Source organism: Choloepus didactylus, chromosome 7 (assembly GCF_015220235.1).
Source record: "Choloepus didactylus isolate mChoDid1 chromosome 7, mChoDid1.pri, whole genome shotgun sequence".
NCBI classification, from domain to species: Eukaryota; Metazoa; Chordata; class Mammalia; order Pilosa; family Megalonychidae; genus Choloepus; species Choloepus didactylus.
Window position 1 is genome coordinate 133,970,948 of NC_051313.1, and position 27,598 is coordinate 133,998,545.

Here is a 27,598-nt window from a genome sequence, read left to right on the forward strand (position 1 = left end):
TTGTAGAGTGAATACTTTAGGGTAAAATTTTACTGGAAAATTACTTTTCATGTTTTTGTTGTCACTTGGATGTCTATAGTACATACTTGTATCAGTCAGTGGTCAATCAAGGGAAGCCAAAACACTATGAATTATGGGAGAAGGAATTTATTACAGGAATTAGAGCTTACACAGTGTGGAAGGAGCTAGAGACGGGGAGGCCCAAGAGAGAGTTGGGGGTTCAGAGGAGTTACAATCAGTGAGTCTGAGAAGGCAGCCCATCCAGTCTCCGAGTGGACTGTGGAGAGGAAGCTCACGGGAGGTGGTTGGGAAGCCGTTCCTCAACTGTGGGTGTGCTGCTGAGCATTTGGTGGTGGGCATGGAGCTGGGCTGTTGGTCAACAGGGTCAGCCGGGGCAGAAGAGCTGAACATAGAGTGGAGGAAAGTAAGGAGAAGCTGGAACCACCAGCATCTCTGTTCTCTGTTGCTACTTCTAACAAGGACAGCTTTTGTTCAGAGAGTATTGGCTGCTGCTTCACTTCTGCCTTTCAAATCTCATGCAGATTCCTCTTTGGGCCAATTTGAAACTGGACTTATATAGGGAAGGGGATTCTAGGAAATGTAGTTTTAGTGTATCCAAGTTAACTATTGCAAATTTCCACCTAAATAGAACATAGATTTCCATAGGAAAGTGATTTTCCTACTCTGATTATCACTCCAGTTAAAAAAAAAGTGTCTTGAAAAGATTTATCTTACAAAGGAAAAATAGTAAAGTTTTAGAATATTTTCAGAAGCCTTTAAAGAACATCTTGACTGAAACCATATAGCCCACAAACTTTTTACAGTAGTTTCCTCATTGACAGAATGACACTCATGGTATCAAAAGCCATAAGGGAGCACATACTTTTGGGTCTAATTTTCATATGGGTAATTCTGAGTAGCCTGTATTATATGCTGTAAGACATCATTTACTATTTAGGATTAATTTCCTACCATAGCCAATGAAGGAACTGATTTCTCGTGGGTGTATGTCTCTTACTTCCCTACTGCCATGTCCAAGGAACCACCAGTTTTGTAGAGTGAAAGTGAATGATGGGTAAAGAACATATGTAGGCAATCTGTGAACTTCGAACTTTTCTGAGTTTTGACTCATTGAGTAAGAAAAAAGAGAGACGCCCTGGCTGGGTATATTTCCCATTATATTAAACTAGTAAGCATATACTTTTTCAGTGTACATACAGAATTATATAAAAATTTCCCATCTTAAGGAAAATCAATTTCTACAAAAGCATTACCTTATTTCCAAGCTATACCAAAGGCTATGACTTTGCTGTATTTATTTTCTTTACCAGAGATTTGGTGCAGGAATGCCAGCTATCATCAATTGGCTAGAACAGGGGTTCCCAAACTTACTCTATACACAGCCCCCTTATTGTCCTGAAGTTTTTTTTACAGACCCTCTAGGCTAATCATTCCATTTATTAATTTTGTTTAGGTCAAAACTGGTTCACTTATTAAGTTACTTTAGGTCCAAACAACTTAATATCTCATTTAGCATTTGACTGATGTCACCATGTTTCCCTTTAATGTATACACTGTCCTGAGGTACCCCAGTGAACATATGGTTTGGGAAGTGCAGCACTAGAATGAGAACAAAGCCTAAGTCAGTAGATGGTACTTTCCTTGGTGACTAAAATCATCCCTCTTGCCCCACTTCTTTGTCTAGATTCCTTCCAGATATTTTTCTGTGTTGTTAATATTTTTAGGTATTTCATTGTAAATATTGAGCACCATTTCTGAATACCAGTCCACTGAGCTTCTTCCCAGATACACACACACACACACACACACCTACCCACCCACCCACCCATTGGAGAGAGTGGTGGTACAGTGTGGTAATTGAAATATAAAATCTATCTAGGTTATCCATTTTAAAAACATTTTGCACCCCAGGGACAAAATTATGTCACTAAGCTCTCTGTAATGTTTTGGGGCTCTAGCAGTTTTTTCTGGGCCCCTTACTCTGATTGTAGCAGAGGAAATGCACTCCTTATTTTGAAAAGCAAGGATCCAGATCTCTAACATTGGGCTCAGTGGCACCAATGTGTAGTGATGTTCTGACTCACCCTCACTTGGAGTGTTTGAGATCAGGTAATGGCATAGAGGAGATAACTTCTTAGCCCCTCCTCACCTGCTGAGTGGTGATGACAACATCCCAGGCAGTAAGGGAAGAATCCCAGCTCAGTCCAGACTCCTGAGGCAGCAGAGCCCTGACTTGGCCAACAGAGCTGTGCACAAAATCTGATGCATGACCCCTGGAACCCTAGCAATTTCTGGAAATACATTAGGAAATATCTGTAAAGGAACAGATTTCCTTAAGGAAAGAAGGTGGGAGCTCAGAACGACTGAGGTTTGGGGATAAATTTACTCTTGGATTGGTAAATATCAAGATACTCAGGAACTTATCTGGCCCTTTGCCTCTTGTTGCGTGCAGGAGTCTCTTGACTGCTTCTCTCCGCTCAACACATGCTGTCCCTATCCCTTGATGCCCTGGTGGAGAAAGCTTCTCTCCGTCAGTTATTGTAAGAGATTGGAAGCAGGGATAGGCTACCACGGTGGGCAGGTGCACTTGGGCGAAGATACCTTTTGTCATGTTCAAATGTATTCTCACTTCAGGCTCTGCATGACTCATTCAAAACATGATCTAAGACTCTTCCATGATGTGAGAAAGCTTAAGAAGATTTAGTCTCCCTTCTTTGTTCTAGTAAGTTAATTCTGGTTATCTCAGCTTTAATTTAACCATCATCCCCAAAGTCATCTTCATCACTGCTTCCAGAAGGTCTTAGAGGGCACCATGCGAGTAAGAATCCTGTTTGCCTTTTGTCATTTGAGGACTCCCCTTGACTCAACTGCACCCTCTCCCTTCTCCCCAATATGAAAAACTAATCTCTGTACTTCCCTGAAGTCTCATTTTCTCCACCGAATCTTCTGCTATGAAAAATTCTCCACTAGTGATTCTAAACATTTCATGAATTCTCTTTCTGCTTTTCCACCTTCTGAATCATTTATGGAGCAAACCAATTTAAAGCACCCATTCATGGAACTTTTGAATGGAAACAGATGCAGGCTCAATTTTTCATACCAACACAGAAAAAACAGCATCCACAGTGTTTTGTTTTTTTTTTTTAAATTTTATTTTGAAATAAATTCAAAGTTATAGGAATAGTTGCAAAAATAATACAAACCCCATACACAGAACTCCAGCATACCCTGACCCCCCTCCCTGATACCCCAATCCACCAACTTTAACATGCTGTCCCACCACTGTTTCTTTCCCTCCCTCCCTCCCTATCATCCATCTTCTGTTGCTCTGTCTTCTGAACATATGAGAGCTAGCTGCACACATCCTTGAACAAACACTATAATTCACATACACAATTCCCATGAACAAGAACATTCTTTTATGTAATCCCATTAAATGCAGCTAAGAAGTATAAGAGATTCAACATTGATACAAAGCTTACATTCTGTATTTCCTTTTTTTTTTTTCCCTTATGTCTCAACCGTGTCCCTTTGAGCCTCCTGTCTTCCATCCTCAGATCCCATCCAGGGTCATCCTTGGCATTCAATCGTCATCTATTTAGACTGTCTTTTTTTTTTTTTTTCCTCAATTGTGGAAACATATATACAGCCTAAATCTTCCCATTCCACCCTCTCCCTAGCATTCCGTTAATGGGATTAATCACATTAAGAATGTTGTAATGCTATCTGTTTCCCACCATCCATTACCAGAAATTTCCCTTCACCTCAAACAGCAACCCCCATTGCCCCTTCCCCCATTTTTCTCAACCCATACTCTACTTTTCATCTCTATGGTCATATTCTCTGATAATTTCTTTGTGTTTACTGTGGGGCTTAAAATTAACCTCTTAAATCCGTAACAATCTTGTTTTTCTTTGATACCAACTTGACTTCAATAGGACACATAAACTATGTTCCTATACTCCTCTGTTCTCCCACCCTTATATAGTTCTTGTCAAAAATTACATATTTTACATTGAGTTCAAAACCACTGATTTGTCATTAGAGTTTGTGTATTTTATATCATGTAGGGAGTAAATAGAGTTACAATTCACAAATTATTGACTTCTATTTGTATTCCATTGTGGTCAGAGAATGTGCTTTGAATATATTCAATTTTTTTTTTTTTTTTAAATTTATTGAGGCTTGTTTTATGTCACAGCATATGGTCCATTCTGGAGAAAGATCCGTGATCACTAGAGAAAGATGAGTGTCCTGGTGATTTGGGATGTAAGGTTCTATATATGTCTGTTAAAATTCTCTGTATCTCTTTCTCCTTTCTTTGTTTCTCTGTCGGTAGGGCTCCCTTTAGTATCTGAAGTAGGGCAGGTCTTTTATTGGCAAACTCTCTCAGCATTTGTTTGTCTGTGAAAAATTTAAGCTCTCCCTCCAACTTGAAGGAGAGTTTTGCTGGATAAAGTATTCTTGTTGGAAATTTTTCTCTCTCAGAATTTTAAGTATGTCATGCCACTGCCTTCTTGCCTCCATGGTGCCCGCTGTGTAGTCACAACTTAGTCTTATGTTGTTTCCTTTGTATGTGGTGAATTGCTTTTCTCTTGCTGCTTTCAGAACTTGCTCCTTCTCTTCAGTATTTTAGAGTCTGAACAGAATATGTCTTGGAGTGGGTTTATTTGGATTTATACTATTTGGAGTTCGCTGGGCATTTATGCTTTGTGTATGTATATTGTGTAGAAGGTTGAGGAAGTTTTCCCCAACAATTTCTTTGAGTACTCTTTATAGACCTTTACCTTTCTCTTCCCCTTCTGGGACTCCAATGAGTCTTAAGTTTGGATGTTTTATTTTATCTATCATATCCCTGAGATCCATTTTGATTTTTTCAATTTTTTTCTCCATTCTTTCTTTTGTTCTTTCATTTTCTGTTATGTGGACTTCTAGGACACTGAGTCATTGTTCATCCTCCTCTAATCTTGTATTATGAGTATCCAGAGTCTTTTTAATTTGGTCAGCAGTTTCTTTTATTTCCATAAGATCTTCAATTTTTTTATTTACTCTTGCAATGTCTTCTTTATGCTCTTCTAGGGTCTTCTTTATGTCGCTTATATCCTGGGCCATGGTCTTCTTCATGTCCTTTATATCCTTTGCCATGTTTTCATTCTTCGATTGTAGTTCTTTGATTAATTGTGCCAAGTACTGTGTCTCTTCTGATATTTTGATTTGGGTGTTTGGAATTGGGTTCTCCATATCATCTGGTTTATCATATGCATTGAGATTTTTCTGTTGTTTTTGGCCTCTTGGCATTTGCTTTGCTTGATAGGGTTCTTTCAAGTTGTAAAAAAAAAATACCAATCTAATTTTTCAGAAATACAAGTTGGTGGCATACACTTTCTCTACATAACCAGCAGATGGTGTCTACAAGTCACCTATACCCCTCAAGTCAGTTGTCCTCAACTTTGTCCTTGTGGTGTGTGGGGAAATGATTCTTGTGGGGTTCAGTTGGTGAATTCAGTTTGGGTGTGTTGCTGGAGCTGTCCACCCTGAATGTGCGGCGTGTGTCCAGGTGGCTAGGGAGGCAGGGCAGCTTTAATATTCAAACCCCCCAGATGTTCCCGGAGATTCAAGGCGCTGCAAGAGTCTAAGTCTTCATTTCAGTTCTGCCCCAGATCCTGTCTGCTGCTGACCCACAAACCACTGGCACTCATGTAGCGTCCCTGGGTTTTCCGAGCGGGCCTCCTTTCTCAGCTGTGATCTTCTAGGACCTCTGCTGAGGGAATGCTATGCTACGTCACAAGTGCGCGCTGTCCCTCAAGCGAAGCCCTGGGCTGCCGGGCTGTGCCGGGGCTCTCTCAGCCTGATGCAAAGATGGCTGAACGGGGCGTCTCAAACCACCCCCCCTGCCGCACAGTTCCACAGCTCTGGGCTGTGGGTACGGCTCTGGGCAGGAGTGTCTCCAGCCCACCAGGGAGCCAGCTGCAAGCTGTGGGGTTTCTTTCTCCTTCCGGCTCTCCCCTCTGCTCGCCTGGCCCTGAGGGAATCTGCAGCGGGCTGTCCTCCATGCCAGACACCAAGAGGCTGGCTCAGCCCGCTCCTGCCGTGCTTCACTGCACGGTTCCCACCGACCCAACTGCAGCCGCTCCTGGGTTTTTCCCATTTTTTTTTTTTTTTTAAAAAGAACCAGTCCATCTCCAAATGCCATCCCCCAGCTTCCCCACACCACAACATGGCCACTGGTCTTTCAGCCAGCTTAACTCACTCGTTTCAGAATGCAGACTCCCAGTTTCACCAAGTGTACGGCCCCTGTGGTTCTAGCAGACCTTGTCCAGCTGGTGCATCGCTGAAACCGGTATTCTGGGTCACCTTCTGGTTTTTATCTAGTATTTTTCATGGTGGTGTTTTTTTGCCCTGTCTCACCTAGCTGCCATCTTAGGTTCTCCCACAGTTGTAATCATTCAATTTGGAAGATTTCAGTTAATTAATTTTAGCCTAAATAATTCCTACAGTGTGGAAAATCCATTGTGGGGATTATTGTAAGAGATACGTATACTATTCCTTATGAAAATTCCTTGAGATTTTCTCTTTTAAGCATTTTAGTCTTGTAGAACAACTGTTAATATCTTTACAGCAGGATGAAAGTGGAACAGCAATACAGCAGATCAGAGTCAAAGTACTTACCGAATAGACATTGGTGAACCAGAATAGACATTGGTGAACCATTATAAGAAAATGGGAGTTAAATTTTTCCATAGTTTTGTATAAAATCACACAAAAAATGTGGTTTGAAAGTGAAGGTGTTTCAAAAGGCTGAAAAGCAATGCCTGAATTTGTGAAGTTGGGATTGTTTTTAAAATCAAATGTTATTTTAAATGAGATGTTGGTATTTACTACTTTGAGGAGTCTTGCAACAAGCCCTTCTAAAACATGGAGAATCCTTGGGTTAAGTCATTAGATACTCCCAAATGTATGTGCTGTGTGGTTGATTTTTATAAATAGGTTTTCTTAAAGCAGGAACTCTAAGACCTCAAAGTTTCCTCTTGTCATATTGTCCCCCATCTTGGGAGGTGGGCTATTATACAGTGTAGGATGTTTGGTGCTTTTGTGTGTGTGTGTGTGTGTGTGTGTGTGTGTGTGTGTGTGAATGGGCGGCTTGGTAAGGGTGAGCAGGAGAATGAAGACATTTGTTAAAAGGTTAGACCTGGTTCCTCTATATTTGCATGAACATCATCTTACTGACCACCAAAATTCACTTGGGCTTCCTTTTTCTTGACACCAGGTCTCAGAATGTATCACATTTACATGGCATATTTTTCAGTGTGACATGAGTGGATTTCTGGATCAGTGTTCAGATGTATGTTACATTCTCTTATTTTCATTCTCTCCATCTCTCTCTGTCTTTCTCTCACACACACACTCACAGACCCCCCCCAACACACACACACTGGGGTGTGTGCACATGGTCACTGCAGGCCACTGCCCAGGCCATAGAGGCTAAAAGGGCACTCTCTTATGTGTTGTTCTTCTTTCACCTAAGAAGGAGGAGAATTATAGTTTTATAATAATTGTGGATATTGTTTCCATGAATTTGTCATATTTTCCAACTTGATGAGAGAAAGGGGGATGGTGGTAGACAAATTTGAGAGAATTCAGGAAGACTTATAAAATGCAATCCATGAAAGGAAAGAATAAATGTATACTTATATTTACTCTGAAAACTTGAATCACAGATAAATCCCCACAGGGAAGCTGGAAATAAATCCAAGACTCTGGGGATAAAGAAACACCATAGGTCTGGCACTTGATAAGAAAGAAAGAGGAAAAACAGAGAAGATGTCAACTGATAATTTAAGGTAAATATATGGAATTTTTAGGGAAAAACTCACATCCCTCTACCAAATACAAATAAACATATTAAAGAAAAAGTATCCAGAATGGTGGCCTTCTATAGTGGTATTCCCCTGATAACCTGCTTGTGGAGAGAGATGTTCCCAAAACACCAAATTATTTCACTTTCCTAAAAGTTTCTTGAGTTTAGTTTAAACATTTTAAAATCATATGATAAGTAAGACTCATTTTTTTTTTTCTGTGAACAAACGTCTTCTAAAGTATTCTAAAGTGATTTCCAAAGTGTGCGATGGTTGTTCCATTTGAATTAAAAAATGGGACATTTGGAAAATAAAAAATGTGTTAGTGATAGAAACATATATTCACAGACATTCTCATTACCAAATTATCCTCTCTACTACCTCTGAATAAAATCTGAAACTTATTTTTGACATAGATATTGGTGTCACATAGAAAAATCAAGATAGCAGATCTCAACATGTGTTAATGGGCTTTCAAAGTCTATAATTCATGAGTACCAGAAGAAGTAAACTTGACCTCTAAGGAGAAGGATTTGCAATCTGATACCATTGTAATAAATGATGCTATATTGTTTAAAAATAATGATTAGAAAGATAAAGGGTGGTTTATAGCAATGCAATTCTCTAAATGGCTATTCGAGTGTACCTGTATTTTGTTTCTCTTCTCATCCCTACCCTCTAACCTGAATATTCATCACTTTGGCCATATATACACAGAGTGTCTAGCCTATTAGGACTGGACCTTGAATAGTAGGGACAGAGGACTGAGAGGAAGCTGGAATTTAGTACTGGGCAAGTCAGAGGTCAGGAGAAGCAGTGAGTTAGGAACAAAGCTGATAAGCAGCAGTGACAGCAGGTGACAGGGACAAATACTAAGCTGTGCCTTGTATAGGCTACAGAAGATATCTGGCAGAATTTCTTAAACCATCTCCTTGATGGAATTCCCATGTATCCAAGGTACAGCTCTCTACCTGTATAAATGCTTTGGAATATCCTTGTTTGGATTTCCTTCTCTTCACATCTCCCTACCTCCAGAGAATGATTTTCACTACCTACTCCTAAATGCCTCTAACTCACCTACAAGATCATGGATTAAGCCCGTTGTCGAATACTCATAACCATGAATCTCACTTCCCAGTTAAGATTATCTGATCCTGATCTTGAACCTCCCTCTTGTTCACATTTGTCATATTCTTCTGTGCCAGGCTAGCTGAAAAGTTAGAGCCTACAAAAATATTATGATCAAGCTAAGAGGTGAACCAGCTCACAAGAACACAATTAGGTGCACATCAGGGTGACAGCAAAGGAGCAAGTCAAGACAATTCAATGTAGAATTCCCTGCAGACGTCAGGAATCAGGTAATGTATAGTATCTGAAATTTAGACACCTGAAAGGAGAATATAGCCATTCATTCAAAAAACATTTCTACAATGTTTCAGGCAAGGTTTCAGACCTTGATTTTGAAGTCTGATCAGTTAAGGATTGTTTATATACTTTCTGCAAGGGCAGTGTGCCAGTTTGAATGTATTATGTTCCCCCAAACGCCGTTTTCTTTGATGTAATCTTGTCTGGGCAGATGCTATCAGTGTTGATTAGACTGTAATTCTTTGAGTGTTTCTTTGGAGATGTGCCCCACCCAACTGTGGGTGATAACTCTGATGAGATAATTTCCATGTAGGCATGGCCCCACCCATTCAGGGTGGGCCTTGATCAGTGGAGTCACATAATTGAGCTGACAGGCAGAAGGAACTCAGTGCAGCTGTAAGTGACGTTTTGAAGAGGAGCTACAGCCAAAAGGGACCCTTTAAAGAAATCACAGGAGCTGCAGATGAGAGACATTTTGAAGACAGCTGTTGAAAGCAGACTCTTGCTCTGGAGAAGCTGAGAGAGGACAAATATCCCAAGTGCAGCTAAGAGTGACCTTTTTGAGGAACTTCAGCTGAGAGAGGAACGTCCTGGGAGAAAGCCATTTTGAAACCAGAACTTTTAAGCAGACACCAGCCACATGCCTTCCCAGCTAACAGAGGTTTTCTGGACACCACTGACCATCCTCCAGTGAAGGCAGCCGATTACTGATGTGTTACCTTGGACACTTTATGGCCTTAAGACTGTAACTGTGTAACCAAATAAACCCCTTTTATAAAAGCCAGTCCATCTCTAGTGTTTTGCATTCTGGCAGCATTAGCAAACTAGAACAGGCAGGAATTAATTCAGGGCATTAACCCGGAGCCCAAACATGTGGACAGGTAGGATAAGCAAGATTGGCTGGAGGAGAAATGCCTAGATTATACTAAAAGAATAGTCTAGCAGTAGTAGCCTTTGACCTCTGGTTCTGCACTTCTGTGTGTGGATGGGCTCAGTACTTGGTACCTTTAAAAGGCTTTCACAGGGATTCTGATGCATAGCCAAGTTTTAGAATTACTGGTTAGGCAGACAGTGTTGAGTCATACAAAAAGTATTTGTTAAATACTTGCTACATGTTTACATGCAAGGATAAATTAGATGGGGTTTCTACCTTCATGGATATCTAAATGCCTTTCATTCAACTGGAAGATGAACAACATGAATAGATGCAGACTGAGTTCAGACAAAAGGTCTTACTGACGAAATTTCAGGAAAAAACTATATGAGCTGGGACCGGAGAAGGTGGTGGCATAGAGAGGAGTGGGAGTTAGTTAGTCCCCCTGGAGCAACTAATAAACAACCAGGAACAACTAGTAAATGATCTGGAATAACTGCTGGGGGATGACTGTGACTGTCCACACATCATGCATCAGCCTGAACTGGAAGGAATGCCTGAGATTGCAGCATGGAATCTGTGAATAGAAACTGCGGATCTGAGCTGGGAGCCCCCTTCCCCCATGGCAGCCCAAACGGCAAAGCCTCACTGTGATAGAGAGCAGCACTCTCTGAACAAGTGAGTTTACCTCAGTCCAGCTCCACCTGGGGTTTTAATTAGCACATGTGGACTGCTCAGTGCAAGCTGCAAATCCCCAATAAGCAGACAGAGGCTTTTAGTGACCACTCACCTTAAAGAGCCAGGGGACTTCCCAGTAGGGGGAGCCCAGAGGACCGGGTGCCATCTCTGGCCGACTGGTGAAACTGGGGGCCATGGAATGACCCTGAAAGGGGGCTTTCTGTTCCTTTTTCTCTCTTTCAACTTGAGTGGCTCAGTGAAAAAAGCCTCAGCCATTTTCAGCTTGCAGCACTCTGACCCAGACAAGGGGGGAGATAGCAGAGTCAGAGAAACAAAGAACCTATTTAAATGCAAATGACATCTCCCTGGTGGTGGTGGTGGTGGTGTAACTTCCCTAAGAGGAAAGAGGTGGAGCCCAGCTCTACTACCCACCTTCCATTCAGAACCAAACCTCAGAGCCTGGGGGAAAACAGCCACGGGCCACACCTCCTTGCACCAGTCAGGATGACAGGCAAACAGACGCCACCTGCTGGGCAGGTTAGGAAAAGCGCAGCAGCTTGAGACCTCACAGGGTGCGTTAGTCTTCTAAGACACACCCTCAGGGAAACCGGATACTGAATATTTCCTCCTTCTGGGACCTGAGCCTGTTCTGGTCTGGGAAAACCTGATTGGGGTAACCAAGGAAACCAGATGCCTAGACAACAGAAAACTACAACCTACACTAAGAAAAAGAAAGTTATGGCCCAGTCAGAGGAACAAACTTACACTTCAACTGAGATACAGGAATTTAAACCACAAATGCTAAATCAATTCAAAAAGTTGAGGGAAGATATGGCAAAAGAGATGAGGTATATAAAGAAAACACTGGGCAAATATAAGGTAGAAATAGAAAGTTCGAAAAAACAATTGGCGGAACCTATGGAAATGAGAGGCACGACACAAGAGATGAAAGACACAATGGAGACATACAACAGCAGATCTCAAGAGGCAGAAGAAAACACTCAGGAACTGGAGAACAAGACACCTGAAATCCTACACACAAAAGAACAGATAGGGAAAAGAGTGAAAAAATATGAGCAATGTCTCAGGGAATTCAATGACAACATGAAATACATAAATGTAGGTGTCATGGGTGTCCCAGAAAGAAAAAAGAAGGGAAAAGGGGCAGAAGCAATAATAGAGGAAATAATCAACAAAAATTTCCCATCTCTTACTAAAGATGTAAAATTACAGATCCAAGAAGCTCAGCATACCCCAAACAGAATAGATCTGAATAGGCCTATACCAAGACACTTAAAAATCAGATTATCAAATGTCAAAGACAGAGAGAATCCTGAAAGCAGCAAGAGAAGAGCAATCCATCACATACAAAGGAACCTTGATAAGACTGTGTGTGGATTTCTCAGCAGAAACTATGGAGGCAAGAAGGAAGTGGTGTGATATATTTGAGATACTGAAAGAGAAAAACTGCCAACCAAGAATCCTATATCCAGCAACACTGTCCTTCAAATATGAGGGAGAGTTTAAAATATTCTCTGACAAACAGACAAGGAAAGAATTTGTGAATAGAAACCTGCTCTACAGGAAATACTAAAGGGAGCACTACAGACAGATAGGAAAAGACAGGAGTGAGAGGTTTGGAGCACAATTTTGGGTGATGTTAGCACAGCAATGTAAGTACACTGAACAAAGATGACTATGAATATGGTTGAAAAAGGAAGGTTAGGTGCATGTGGGACACCAGAAGGAAACAGGAAAGATAAGGACTGGGACTGTATAACTCAGTGAAACCCAGAGTGCTCAACAATTGTGATAAAATGTACAAATATGTTTTTTTCATGAGGTAGAACAAATGAATGTCCACCTTGCAAGGTGTTAAAAATAGGGAGGTATTGGGGGAAAAATACAATCCATGGAAACTAGAGAATATAATTAACAGAAACATTGTATTATGCTTCCTTTAATGTAACAAAGGCAATATACCAAAGCTAAATGCATATGAGTGGGGGACATAAGGGAGGAGTATGGGACTCTTGGCATTGGTAATGTTGTCTGACTCTATTGTACTTTTGTTTAATGCTGTCTTTCCTTTCTGTGCTTCCTAGTGGTCATGTTTGTTTGTTTTGCTTTGTTCTGTTTTGCTTTTTGTTGTTTTTTTTTTTCCCTTTCTTTTTTTCTTTTTCTTTTGTCTCTGCCTTCTTTGACTCTTCCTCCTGCTTTGTGGAAGAAATGGAGATGTCCTTATACAGGTAGTGGTGTTGGTGGTGAATGCGTAAATATGTGACTATACAGGGAACTATTGAGTGTTAACTTAGGACGGAATGTATGGTGTGTGAACAAAACTGTCTTTAAAAAAATGGGTTGATGAAAAACTCTTGAGGGCACTATATTGAGTGAAATAAATCACACACGTAAGGACAAATACTGTATAGTCTCACTGATATGAACTAATTATAATATGTAGACTCGTAGACATGAAGTGTAAGTTACCAGGATATAGAACGAGGCTGAAGAATGGGGAGTGGTTGCTTATTATAAGCAGAATGTTCAACTAGGTTGAACTTAAATGTTTGGAAATGGACAGAGGTGATGGTAGCATGTTGCGAGAATAACTAACAATGCTGAATGGTGTGTGAATGTGGTGGAAAGGGGAAGCTCAAAGTCACGTATGTCACCAGAAGGAAAGTTGGAGGTTGAAAGATGGGAATGTATAAAACAGTGAACCTTGTGGTGGGCAATGTCTGTGATTAACTGTACAAATATTAGAAGTCTCTTTCATGACCCAGAGCAACTGTATGATTCTATAAATAGAAGTTAATAATAGAGGGGCATATAGGGAAAAATATACCCTTTGCAAACTATATACTACAGTTAGTAGTATTTTAACATTCTATCATCAACAGTAACAAATATACTATACCAATACTATGAGTCAACAATGGAGGCGGGTTGATTAGGGGTATGGGAGGATTTGAGTTTCCTTTTTTTGTCTTTATTTCTTTTCTGGAGTAATGACGTTCTGAAAATTGAAAAAAAAATTAATTGTGGTGATGGATGCACACCTGTATGATGATACCGGGGGCAATTGATTGTACACTTTGGATCTCTGGATAATTGTATGGTATGTGAACAATCTCAATAAACAAACAAAAAAAAAGTATGTGAGCTGGAGTTTGAAGAATGGTTCACATCAAAATTTATTTTATTAGCATGTAATTCATGTTTATTTTTGAAAGGTCATAAAATACAGATACACTACACACACAGGTAGACACGTAAAAAATATTTTCCTAATCCATACATAGATAACCCACATATATACAATGATGTATATTTCTAGACTCTCTCTCAATTTTAATATGAATATGCTGTAGAGATAGAGATAATAATAAATGAATATATATATAATTAGATATATATATATATTTTTAAAAACCAAACCATTTTTTTACATGCTGGTTTGGGGACTTAGTTTTTTTTCCCTAAACAATATATATGGATACCTGTCCATGGGAAATCAGTATTAATCTACAGCATCATTATTTATTGCCTGTTTATACATTGTCTATATATTTATTACAATTTATTTCATTAATCCTATAATGCTGGGAATGTGGGTTGCTGTCATCTTTTTTCTGTTGTAAACATGCTGCAAAAAAAAATCCTTGAAGCAATTTCCTCTCCTAAATGATGAATGTCTAGAAGTGGAATTTCTAGGTCAATGTGTATGAATATTTTAAAAGGCTGTTTAGAAGAAAGGGCTATATTCCAGGGGTGGGGATGGTGTAAGCAATAGAGATAGGAAATAGGAAGATAGAAAAGTACAGGCCACTAAGAATAGGGGGCAATGGGTGATTTGGTTTGCCTGAAGAATACAATATATAAAGGGAGTAATAAAAGGTAAAGGGGTCAGTTTGAAAGGTAGGGCAGGACCGGAGCATGCAGTTTTCAATGGTAGATTAAGGAATGTGGGGATATGCACATAACGTTCAGTGGCTTTTAATTCGATGCTGTGGATAGATTCTACAAGTTTAGTTTCCTTAGAATTGCTATGAGTTTGGGATCACTAAGAGTTAGTTTTTGCGACTATATACTTTATACCGCTTTATACTGCCTGTGTTGTTAAAGTGCTTTTGATAGAGACATATCAAAACCACCTGGTTTTCAGAAATCATTAATGCCTCTCTCAGTGGCCTTAAATGGTGGAGGCTCTCCAAATGGCTGCTTTCAAAGTGAGCATATCAATGTGTTTGATGTCTAGGAAATGTGTTCTTTGTCCAGGATCTCTACCCCATCTCTACTACTACAAACACGCTAAAGAGCTACATGTCGGTTGACAGTTTTTTTTTTTTTTAATGAAGCAAATGAATTACCCATTAAATTTTTCTTCTTGTGTGCCTACAAAGAGGGCTTCTATAGTTGCAGCACCAAGAAGCCTTGTAAACCATAACAAGGAGGGAGATGGAAAATCCAGGGGGACGATCAGAACAGGTTTTTTTCATTAGGGAAGAATTTCATTATCCATCTTTGAATTTTCTTTCACACTGGGAAGTCGTTATTATTCTGGCATTTCTCCTGGCATTTTTATGACTTTGTTTATTTTAATACATGGTTCATTATTTGTTTTGGAGCAGTCCTCAAAAATATTCCTGCAAATGCCCCTCTAGCTTAGCCAATGAGATGTTACGTCATCTGCTTTGTTGTCAGTGGCACTTCTTCCAACTTGGCTAAACTTTTGTCTTGGGGCGTGTAAAGTGCAATGAGGGAATGCTCTTCTGGACCATGACATTAATTTGCCTTTCCTTTGGATGGGTAGGCGAAGTCAGTGACTATTGATTAGCTCTAGAATGGATAGATTTTCATTATGTCTGTCACTCTCAAATGGGGGGAAATATGACTTTCCCTTTCAACTTGGGGGGGGGGGGCCCAAATTGTTAAATTCAATTAAGTGATAACTAGCAGAAGCAGGTCATTAAAAGGCATTTCTTTCTCTCTGAGTGCTTTTCTTTTCCGGCAGCAGAAGAGCTTCTGTGTGGTTAGTCACACGTTTGATTGACTCGGCTCCCAAGCTGATGTTTACACTGCTGTATTCATCTTGCTCTGATGACTGTGACATGCCACCCGGATGCACGAGGCTGACAGGGAATGTGAGGAGAACCAGACAGATGACAACTTCTCCGTTCTTCAGAGCCAGTGCAGGGTGATCTGTCACCTGATGATAGGCCACAGCCTGTCATTTATTTACTCACAGCTTTAATGTGGGTAAAATGAGCGGGTGGGGGGTGTGGGGAGTGAAAAAAGAAGAAAGAGAAAGTGAGTGTGGTTGCAGGGAAGAAAAATCTGACAGACCCTTTTTAGCATCAGAAGATCAACAGGAGCCATTTCCTACATCTTGATGGGCATGCCAGCTCAGGAGCCAATTATTAGTGGCATTCTGGGCAAGAGAGCGGATTTGCAAAGCAGCAACTTTAGCCATTTGGTCTGTGGGAGTAGGGTAGACAAATCACACTGCCACTTCATGCTAAGTGTCTTGAATTATTTCTCACATGTTTAATTTTTATAATATTCAATGACCAGTTTTCCTTTTTTCCATTTTTAATTTTTTAAGCTGGACACACTTTAGAAAGTAACCTTCATTTGATATTTAAATCATAGGCCACATGTCCTCTTCTATTTTCATTAAATATGCTGCCAGAAATCATTTATAGTCTTGGAGACAAAACCTTTGAAGGCTTGATTGTTTTATGTGATGTTGTACTGATTTATGGGAAGGAAATACCTGAAAACCCAGGGAAAACAACAGGGGAGACTTTAACTGTTAATTCTGTAGGAACCAAACTGTGGCTGTTCCTATTTTAAGGGGATTCTGTAACAACAACAACAAAAAAGATCTTTGCCTGTATCTAAATGAATTAAGTTTTTCTGAATGAAGTGTATTAAATATTTCACATGCAAATACAGATTTGCACCATCATAAAAAGAGTTTCAAAAGGGCACTTACAGCCTGAGTATTCTTTTCTTATTTTACAGTACTGGGTCTTATTTTGTCACACAACATTTAGGGGAGAGGCCCCAGAGTTTCCCACACAACTCTGACAATCTTGCACCATGGGTATGATATGTGCCCAGAAGTGTGCCTCTATATCTGCAAAGACCATAATGCTGTCCATAGAATCATCCTAAGAATAGGGTTGATAAGGCCCAGGCCATAGGTCCAGTATTCTGTCATTGTGCGAAAATAATCAGAGTAGTGACATATTTCATAAGAAAGTTTGTGCCTTGGAAATTGTCCCTGTAACCTGTGGTACCCAGAATCCAGCAATCCCCACAGAGTGCTCTGGATAAAGTTCTCTCTGGGTCTTTGTGTGTAATTTGCTAATGCCTCTTTCTGTCTGACTGGATTTGTTGTGTATTTTCTATATATTAAAGTATGTTAATCAGCCCTCTTTTAGCTCTCAGCTCTGAAGGACCCAAGAATCAGTCAGCAGGCAGCCTGGGATACAATAGGTCTCACTTTAGCCCAGGGAAGGTAAAATTTCTAAGGAAAGCAGATCCACAAATGTGATGCTCCAAAATATTGTGAAGCATCTTTCATTTCAATAGTGTGTGCCTGCTTCAGGGGACATGAGAGTTCTTGTTAATACTGAGAAGGTTGTTTGAGCAGATCAGACACCCTCCACTTAGGGCTCCATTTGCAATGTCTTTCCCCTAAGTATTTTCTCCCTACTCTTAGATATCTGTGTGCCTTGCTGCTTCAGGCTGCAAGCTGTGTTAAGAAGAGGAGGCTTTGTCACATCTCTATATGGGGTCACCTTACTGAAGCTAGAAATATAAGTTGCCCGTAACTTCCATCTCTACTGTAGGTCTGTTGCCAAGGAAAGGGAGTTATGAACGCTGAAGAAAAAGGCATCCTGTGAAATGCACTTCTCCCAACCAGTTACTTGCTGTGTCTATTTCTGGAGCTGGTTGTGTCCTCAATTCCTTGTGTGTAAAATTTGCAATATTCTTTCAAATAAGCCAAGTACTTGAACTCCCAGAACTGTTTTCTATTTCTAATGCACCTTTAGAGATTTTATTTTGTATTGGCCAGGAGTCCTGCTTCTTTCTTGAATCATTTCAGGAGGAAAGAGATTTTGCCCCTTTGGGTTTGTATTTAGTTAAGTGTCTTTGATCCTTTAAAGGGCCAAATTACCTCTCCCTGTTTCCCTGCCCTGACAGGGAAACACGATGAATCCTATAACCTGGCTCACAACTTAGCTGTGTGTTGTTTGTGCTGGATTTATGTGGACACAGGTGGTGCCCTAAGGGGCTGGGCCTTTATGGGGAACACCTGTTTCCATCTCTTTTTGCCTGCATTATTGCTGGGTAGGTAAGACATATGTGGGGTGGGACCTTAGGTTCTATCTGCAAGATCAGCTAGGTGAAGAGTATTAAACATAATGAGTTTATTACAGCTAAGCTTTATTATTCTTCTCAACAGACCCTCATGGTTATTTAGCCTTTTTTACATCTCTGGTTAAGATATTACTAATACTGGTGACCTGGGAGGAATTAGGAAGAAAAGAGAAGAAGGGCAGAAGCTTCTTAAAGCTGACCCTGCCTAAGAAATTTCTCCCCCACCTCCCCTGTATACTACTAAATGTTTTATAATTTACCAAATATTTCAGCCTCTAGAATCACACTCTACAGAATAACATACAATAATTTTAAGAAAGGTAAGAGATAAGTGAAAAGTCCTTTATTATTCATTCTCTTATCTGGTTTTAATTGAGAGCTTCCTTTGCAGAATCCCCTGTACACCACTTGAACCATAGTCCTGATTCCAATCTCTATAAAATGTAAACAAAGTTAAAAACAAAACAAAACTCATGTTCTCTCTCCTTTTTATAAACTGAAATAGCTCTTTCCTATTTCCCATTTTTCATATTCTTTTTGTGGCAAAAGTGAAAATTAAAAATAGTTATCATCCACTGGGGACCTTTTCTGCTAAGACCATATGATATACCCAAATCTTTAATGTGCCGTTTTTTAATCACTAACATTTTCATTCTTGATCCAGATAGACTTCTAGTTCCATCCAGCATCAGACTATTCACAAAAACACTGAACACAAAATTTTATCAAACAAAATAACAGATAAGAAGCTAGACTCAATTATGTATTTGCAGTGAATACTGCTTCCCCCTAATACCTCTGAGCAGGGGTGGTATTTAAGATATTTAACCTACTTAGGAAACATCTTAGTTTGCCAAGGGTACTGTTCCGGTTTGCTAGAGCTGCCATTATGTAAGATATCAGAAATGGATTGGCTTTTATAAAGGGGATTTATTAGGTTACAAGCTTACAGTTCTAAGGCCATAAAACTGTCCAAACTAAGGCATCAGCACAAGGATACCTTAACTGAAGAAAGGCCAGTGGTGTCTGGAACACCTCTGTCACCTGGGAAGGCAGATGGCTGGCATCTGCTGGTCCTTTCCTCCTGGGTTGCTTTTCAAAATGACTTTCTCCAAAGTGTCTCTGTGCGTCTGTCTTAGCTTCTTTCTCCCAGGATGTTTCTCTCTAAGCATCTTGAGGTTCTGTTTTAACTTCTCCAGGGCAAACTCTGGGATTCATCTCTTAGCTTAGCAACTACAAACATCCTTCTGTCCACATCTCCAAGCATTTCTAAGTAAGTGTCAGCATCAGTGTCAGTGTCTATGTTGGCTTTTGAGCTCTCTTAAGTACTCCATTGAACTAATCAAGGCCCACCCTGAATGGGCAGGGCCACACCTCTATGGAAATAATGTAATCAGAGTTTTCACCCACAGTTGAATGGGTCACATCATGATGGAAACATTCAAACAACCCCACAAGATTGGATTAAAAGATCATGGCTCTTCTGGGGTCCATAACAGTCTCAAACTGGCACAGCTGCTGTGACAAATACCATACCCTGGTTGGCTTAAGCAACAAGAGTTTATCGTCCCACAGTTTCAGAGACTTGAAGCCCAAAATCAAGGTGTTGATAAGGTGCTGCTTTCTCCAAGCTGGTAGCGTTCTGGTGATAGAAGTCCTTGGGTTTCTTGGCTGCATTTTTGCCTCTGTCACATGGTGATCATTCCCCTTCTCCTCCTATTATGGCTTTCTCTGGCTACATCCAAATTACCTCTGCCTTACAAGGACTCCACTCATATGGATTGTCCCGCACTGATTCAGTTTGTCCTCATCTAAACAGAATCTTTGAAAATCCTTTTCACAAATGAGTTCACACCTTCATTACTAATCACATCTTCAAAGGTCCTATTTACAAATGAGTTTCACACCCACCAGAAAGTGGATTAAAACTTGAACATGTCTTTGGCGGGGGCATGATTCAACCCCCAAAAGCAAGTGAGCACTGACCAGTTGGAATGGATGTTGGCTATAAATCACTGGGATAGCTTGGCCAGTGCCACCTGCTGAAACTCACCCTTAACAGAGGACCATCTCAGGGTGGGAGGGGAGGAGAAGTGATTTCACTGGTGACATGTGAACATAACTGATGAAGGCACATTGCCCTCACTCACTTTCAGAGTTTCCCATGATGACATAAGCATGATCCTTGAATGACAGGCACCAATCTGTTCAGTCCAACATGGTGGGAAAATGTGTCTTTTTAAATTTTGTATCAATTCATCTATTTTTCTAGTTAATATAGGAGAATGCAGAGTTTTGAAACATTTTCCACAGGAGCTTAGAATTTAAAATAATTCTCTGATCCGTATTCTGAAGTGGTCTCTTTTTATCTTTTTCATTTGAGTCTCTCGCTGGCCTGGTGAGTAGAGGGAGCAGGTAGCCTGTAGCCTGGCCTTAGCAATCAGGAATCTGAAGCTGGTGATGCTGGGTTTGCCAATTTTCCCTCAGCTAGTGCTTGATGGAGCTGGGACTGGGGCTTCTAGGTTAGATTCTTCCCATTAGGAAGAATCTAAATCGTATTTTCTTGCAGCAGTACTCAGAAAGGCCACCTGCTTCCATTTCCATTTCCATATGCAGGTTTTCATTTGTTTTGAGGTTTAGGTATATGATAGCTTAGCCCTTAGGGCTTTGGGGTCAGTCTGAGCTGAGTTCTAATTCAGGTGTTTCTGCCGACCAGCTTTGTAACCTTGAATGAGTTACATAAACCTTTGTGGGTCTTAGCTTTCTCATCTAAATGGAGAGAAAAACACCTATTTTGTGAGAAGGTGATGAGAGAAAAATAATACAATGTCTTTAAAACATCTAGTAAACTGCCTTGGAAAGTGGCAGCCACTTTTATGGTATATATTTTACTTTCGTTCCCTGAATAGCACAAAAGAATGTATGGACTGAAGAGTTAGTGAGTTTGGTTCCTGCGATACCAGCTGTTATGACTGGACAAATAGCAGACTTTCTGGGTCTTAGTTTCATCATCTATAAAATAAAGGGATCTCTAAGTCTATTCAGTTCCACGACTTATTTGTAGGAGAATAAGAGAGAATTGCACACAAAGAAGCCTCCAATTTACTGTAGTTATCTCAGATACATTGAACCTTCATGTGAGGAACACTTAGGAAACTTTCAGATACAAGATGAGTAGTAGAGAATCTCTGCAAGAGGCCTGGAAAATTCTTGGTGTTGTTTCACTGTGTCAGATTAAAAAAAAAGTGACAAATGAAGCATTTTTTGCATCTTTAAGACTGAGTAGGTGGTAATCTTTTTTTAAAAAAGTCACCTTTACTTTCATTCTTTCAAAAAATAATTTCACAATATTCACATTCCTCAGAGCACTTTGAAGATACAATGGAAATTTAAAAGTTTAGTGTTTTCGAAGGAATTGAGAAATACAAAACAATGTCAGGCTTATATAAGATAAAATAACTTTAGGTCTCCATTTTTAAAAATGTATGTCTTGTTTTCAAGCATTTTTTTTCCATAGCAGTTACATGCTAGCAGAACACAGTTTGAAGCTTTTTAACCAGTGGTATTTAACAACTCTAGAGCCCTTTCTCTCCTGCCCAAATGTTGCTCCTTCTTTAAGCTCCCCAAGGGAGCAGACAAGCCAAAGGCAAATAAAGACAATGGACTCCCTTGTTCAAATGAGCACATAAAGATCATTGTCAGAAAATGTAGAAACATTTGTGAGAAAGATGACTTGGATACAAAGTCTACATGCATTATCCTTATCTGACACTGCAATTTTATATATAGATTTGTGTGAGGATTCTATATGCCATTTATTCAAAAATGGCTACTTAAAGCAACATTTACAGAAAGTGGTCCAAGTCCCAGTCCCATTGCAATCTCTTCATTTTCTCATCTGCGTCCCTTATTGCTCTGTGCTACCTTCTAGGCTGCTTTCTTGTTTCAACATGCTATCTTGTTTCAACATGCTTTGTCCCACCCCTTTTCAAAATTCAGACCAGAGCAATCTTGACCTTTTCCTGGAATTCTTTATTTCTGTGGAAATTAAAACAGGGTATCATCCCTTTATTGTAAAGGCAGTCTTTTTTTTTTTTTTAATACAAATTGGAATAGACAGGGAGCAAAAGATCAGCAAACTTTGATAGTTTGCTTTAGTTTAAGAATTTAAACTAAATTTGCATTGTATGTCTTGGTTCTGTGTAGTTAAATGTCTACATGGATGTTAATCTACATGGAATGTGATCATGCATCAGCTGTGCTAAGAAACAGAAGAATGAATAGATACAGTTCCTGCCCTCAAGTTGGTTATACTCTATGTGGGAGAGTTGAAATAACCCTTAAGCTATCTGTGTAGTACTCTACTAGGAAGCGGACTTAAGTTCCAACTCAGGAAAAGTCTGATTGATAAAACAGGATGATAAAACTCTGTTCTCTTTATTTTCCTTATTCATAAAATGAGTCAGTGTGATTAGGCTGTAATCACTGTTTGACTATTCAATGTCGGTTACATAATAGACTCTTGTTTGGGCTTCCTTACAGTATAATTTGATTTTTTTCTGTTTTGGTGGTATTCAGTGTCCCTTCAGAGACGAGAGAGTTGGGGGACATTAAGCCTTAAGAAGAGGAGTGAGCGTCTGAGCCCAGTACTCAACTTTCCTGTATTTTTTCTGGTCTAGGGAATAGAAAGAAAGGATTAAGTCTACAGGGATGCTCAAGTTTCTCAAAGCAGGCTCTGTGCAAGCTTTGACTTTGAAAGCTCAATCAAGAAAATCTCTTCTCAACCTCCCCATCTTTACTATCATTAGACTCTATCGCTATATAGTAGATGGTATCTTGCTCTCCGAATTCTAATTACGGGCCATGAGTTAGATACCTGGATTTGACCTGGGGGCAGATGCTCTTTTCTAAACTTCTCCACCATCAGTTTACTCATTCCCAAAGTGGCAGTGACTTCTTAAGGATAGGGAGTCTCTTTTTATATTATACTTGCTTGTTTTCAGGCAGTGAGCAAAGATGCATTAATTCAAAAATGGCACTTCAGTTGCTGTATTTCTGCATGACAGCCATCCTACAGAGTATTCCAAAAGTCTTAGTACAGTTTTAACCTTTATTTTTGAACTATAAATGTATCAATGTGCCATCTTATAAAAAGTATCATTTGAAATATTGTTTCTTTTATACTTATGTAATTTATGACTCTTTGATCATTAAAAAATTTTTAATCAGTGTGTACCATCTTCAGTAAGAGAAACTGAAACAAAAAATTAAAATTAAAGATAGATTTTTAAAAATTCATAACCCTGCGTAAGTGTATAAAAATTTAACCATTGAAGTTTTCATTTTGAGATTTAAGTATTCTTAACATTTTTTCAAAAATGAATTAAAACAAAAAAAGAATAGATATTTTCAACATAATGACCACAATGTCTGAATTAAATAATGTACTAAAATTAGCAACGAAAAACTGCATGGTCATAAAAATCAGTCAATTTTGTTCAGACAAGTTGCATAATTGAGATGGCTGTATGAGCAGCAATGTTTTTAAATTCAGAGAGAGACCATAGAACTCTGATAAATAAGGTCAGTTGGCGCTCCTTTGGAGACTGGGAAAGGAGAAATCAGCAGCAATGTACTATGTGAAACATGTTTGATGGACTAAACTCATATGCTCTTTTGGTGTAGCTTCTACTTAGAAGACAATTTAGATTTGCTCACTGCTAAGATTTTCCCTTCAGGGATTTGGGATTATGCATTATAATCCAGGCTAGCTATTTGATTTTCTGGCCTTGACACGACTGATTGAATCAGATCCAAACCTTGACATACCGGTTATGAAATTAATTATGTTTTCCTTTGAGTTATACTTTACCTTCTGTGTTTTACAATAAAACAGACAAAATGGATGTAAAATATGAATAACTCTTACAGTTCCCTCTAGAAATGAAGGTGTTACATGCTCCTGTCCTGGTCTGCCATTTGGTTTACAGAGTGCAGTGAACTGTTCAGGAGGAAGGTATTTGGCTAAGAGGCAGCACTGTGTATCTATAGAACAGATTAAAGTGTATTCCTGTTCTGTTTGCTCTGAGAACAAATATTTTCCCTGAAGTTAAGTCTGTTTGGCTGGATATGCAGGGTGAATGTGTGAAGCGGGGTTCCATGCCTTGCTTTGTCCATGAGAGCCCTGCCCTCTAAGGGGGCCTGGAAGCTTGGAGAGTCACAGCCTCCCTTCAGCCTCTGTGTGTTCTGTTATACCTGACACATCTGAATTACTGCTCAAGTCTTCTTTCACTCTTCATTCAGATGATCGTTAGTGTTAATTACCTGCCACAGACCTACTGCACGGACACTGATACCTTTCCCTATTCTGAATCTTGCTTCAACCAGGTATTAAGAGATATCTTTACCAATACCATCATGCTTAAGCAGATACAACAAAGTGCAATGGTCTTGTCAAGTGCAATGCCCTTCACTTGTTTGTAAATTCGATTTGGAATTATGCACCATAATCCAGGCTAACTACCTGATTTTACCGGCATTGACACAACTGAATCAGATCCAAACCTTGACATACCATTTTTGAAATTAATTATGTTAGCCTTTGAGTTATACTTTACCTTCCATGTTTTACAATAAAACAGTAGTCATTTTTAATGATCAAGTAATAAATGATATAGTATGACATTATAAAAGTAATTACTTAAAGTGACAGCAACTCTGAGTTTTGGCTCCATATAAGGATACCGTTGCTAAATATTAGAGTCATTCAAAATTGGAATGGGCTGGCTTGTAGTTGGAGAGTGCCCCATCACTTGAAGTGTTCAAACAAAAACTATATGGTCACCTGCCAGGAATGTATGGGACAGGATCCCTACATTGGATGGGACATCATATGCTCTAAAATCTCTTCCCAACCTAGGGTTCTGTGGCTCCATTGAGTCTCAGTTTTGTAACATTGTAATGATTCAGATCATGGATGGTCACTTCACTTTTGACTTCCCTTTTGTAGTAAGCTCTCTCACTTTCTACAACTTTAAAATGTGGATCTGCCTGTGTAACAGCATTCTTGATATTGTTTTGCCTTTTTACTTTTGCAGCCATAGCGACTGAGAAATACATGATGATTAGACCTGAAGGGGAAGCAATTGAGGTGCTGAAGGCTCAGGCTCCAGAACTACATTGCCCAGCTCTGGCACTTTCTGGCTGTGTGACGTGGGCAGGGCTCTTAAATCCTAAACCTCAGGTTCCTCATCTGCCACATTCAAAACATAAGTACCTACATAGTAGGACAAAATGGACAAGTAAGAATGAAATATAAAGCATCTAGTACAAAGCCTGACACTTACATTGAATATAACTGCTAGTATTCAATATTTGTTGCTTGTGGTGGTTATTATTCAACCTGAGTTGTCTGTACTCAGTTAGTCAGCAAATCTGTCATTTGTGTGCTGTGAGTGGAGGATGGATTCGATTTTGAGAGCTTTGTTAACTATTGGCACTTTAAAAAGAATGAGTAAACATAGTCACTATTGCTATTTGTGTCCCTTTCACCTATCTGTACCTTAATTTCTATCATTCTGTTTTTGAAGTCACTTTAAACAATGGCTTTAAACAAAGTTTGAGTAACTACTTTTAAAGAGTAGATTCAATTTAAATTCTTTAAATAGCCCATAATTAAGAAGTACGATTCCTAAATTCCAGCCCCAATCTTAAAAGCCTGTGTTACTTAGAGTCTATTGCTATTAGCATTGCCATCATGGAAGCTTTATGTTATATCTGTCTGACAAAGAATATTTGGACTTAAAATTTTTCAGATTTTTTGTTTTGTTTACAGAGTGCTGATTCATACAAAAGTGGTAACTCCACTTTAATGTATGAATTCTGCTTGCGTGTGTGGCTTTCCTTTCCCATTGAAACAGAAATGATCCCAGTGAGTGAAAAGCAAAGATAAGCTGAGAACAGAGTTGCAGTCTTAGTTTGTGCAGGTGCTGTTTTGTTAACATCCTGGTGCATGTGCATTGTATTTTTGCACACACAGTAATAGTCAATTTTTTTTTCCAAACATGCATTACAATGTCTGGCTTATTACAAGTTATGACAAAGCCCCATTGGAACCAAAGAGAAGACTCATGTTCTTTATAGACAAAGAAGCTGTTCCCATTGTAACTCAAAGAATTTTAGGTCAGGAAGTATCAACTGACAATTTGCTTTATGGGTTGTTTACAGACCAGCTACTTTTTGCCTCACTTTTTACATGCTGTGTTCAGGCAGTCTTACTAGAGTCAATATGGTGGCTTGGAGGTTAGTCTTCTCAAACATGCTTTAAAATGATAAAAATCACACTAGGTCCAACTGGAACTTTAAGCCACGAAATTGCTCCTCTTTTTCCTCTCTCCTTTCTTTCCTCCATTCAAACCTAAAATAAACCACTTCATAAGAACCTCTGAAATTTTTCCCTCTGTTGCACTATAAAGACCCTCCTGAGCTATACATTCAGCTCTGGGAGACAGTGTGTAAAAATCAGCTTGTTGGTGGATCAAAGTGGGATATCCTCCAGATCTCAGAATGCCTCATTTTTCTGTGTAATGCATCTAGTGAGCCTTCTGAGTGCACTCACTTTCAAAAGCCTATGGGGAAAGGGCATTTTATCACAATACATAGCACATTCAAATTTGATATAGTTTATAGAATCAAAATTAATGATACCTTCCACTGACAAAATGGCTTAGTGGCTTTTTCCAGGATCACTTCCATATTAGAAACTGTTAGTTTTTTTTGGCATGGAATAATTCATTCCCTGTTCTTCTAGTCAGAACATTTCTAACTTAATTTATATAGGTGAAATTGTGAATACAACTTTTTGATCCTGTAAAATAAAAGGTATTGAGAGGGGATGTGTTTGCTACCATATGCTCTAACAGAACAGGCTGGACAGTGTTTGCATTTTAAGAAATATAAAAACATGTTAAATACTGTATATGTACTTCTTTCTGTTCTGGGATTCTCAGCCTTGTCCTCAGCTAAACTCAGTTTCCTACTTCTTCACTTTGAGCAATAGCTCAGCTTCGTTGCTAATCATTTATCAGTGGTACTGCAATTCTTTTACTTGAAACCTTCTTTGCTTAGAGTTTAGCATATGGTTTAACAGGTTTTGAAGGTGGAAGAAAATTTAAGAAATGATTTAGTTAAGTGGTGGCCTCCACATTTTACAAAGGAGGAGGGTGAAATTTATCCAATATTACACATTTGCTAAGTAGCATATTTTATCTAATCTATAACACCAAAAATTGTAAAATAGACCATTATTTGATGAACCAATAAGACCAATTAAATTAGAACTTACTTTGATATTAAGTCAAATCCCAATTCCATAGAGAGTATAAGCATAAAACTATCCTGCTAATACAAA

The 27,598-nt window shown here is 39.3% G+C and overlaps 1 pseudogene; it reads left to right on the plus strand.

The window, feature by feature from the left end:
• The first annotated feature begins 15,919 nt into the window (after window positions 1-15,919).
• Window positions 15,920-27,598, plus strand: part of LOC119540826 — a 34,924-nt pseudogene continuing 23,245 nt past the window's right edge.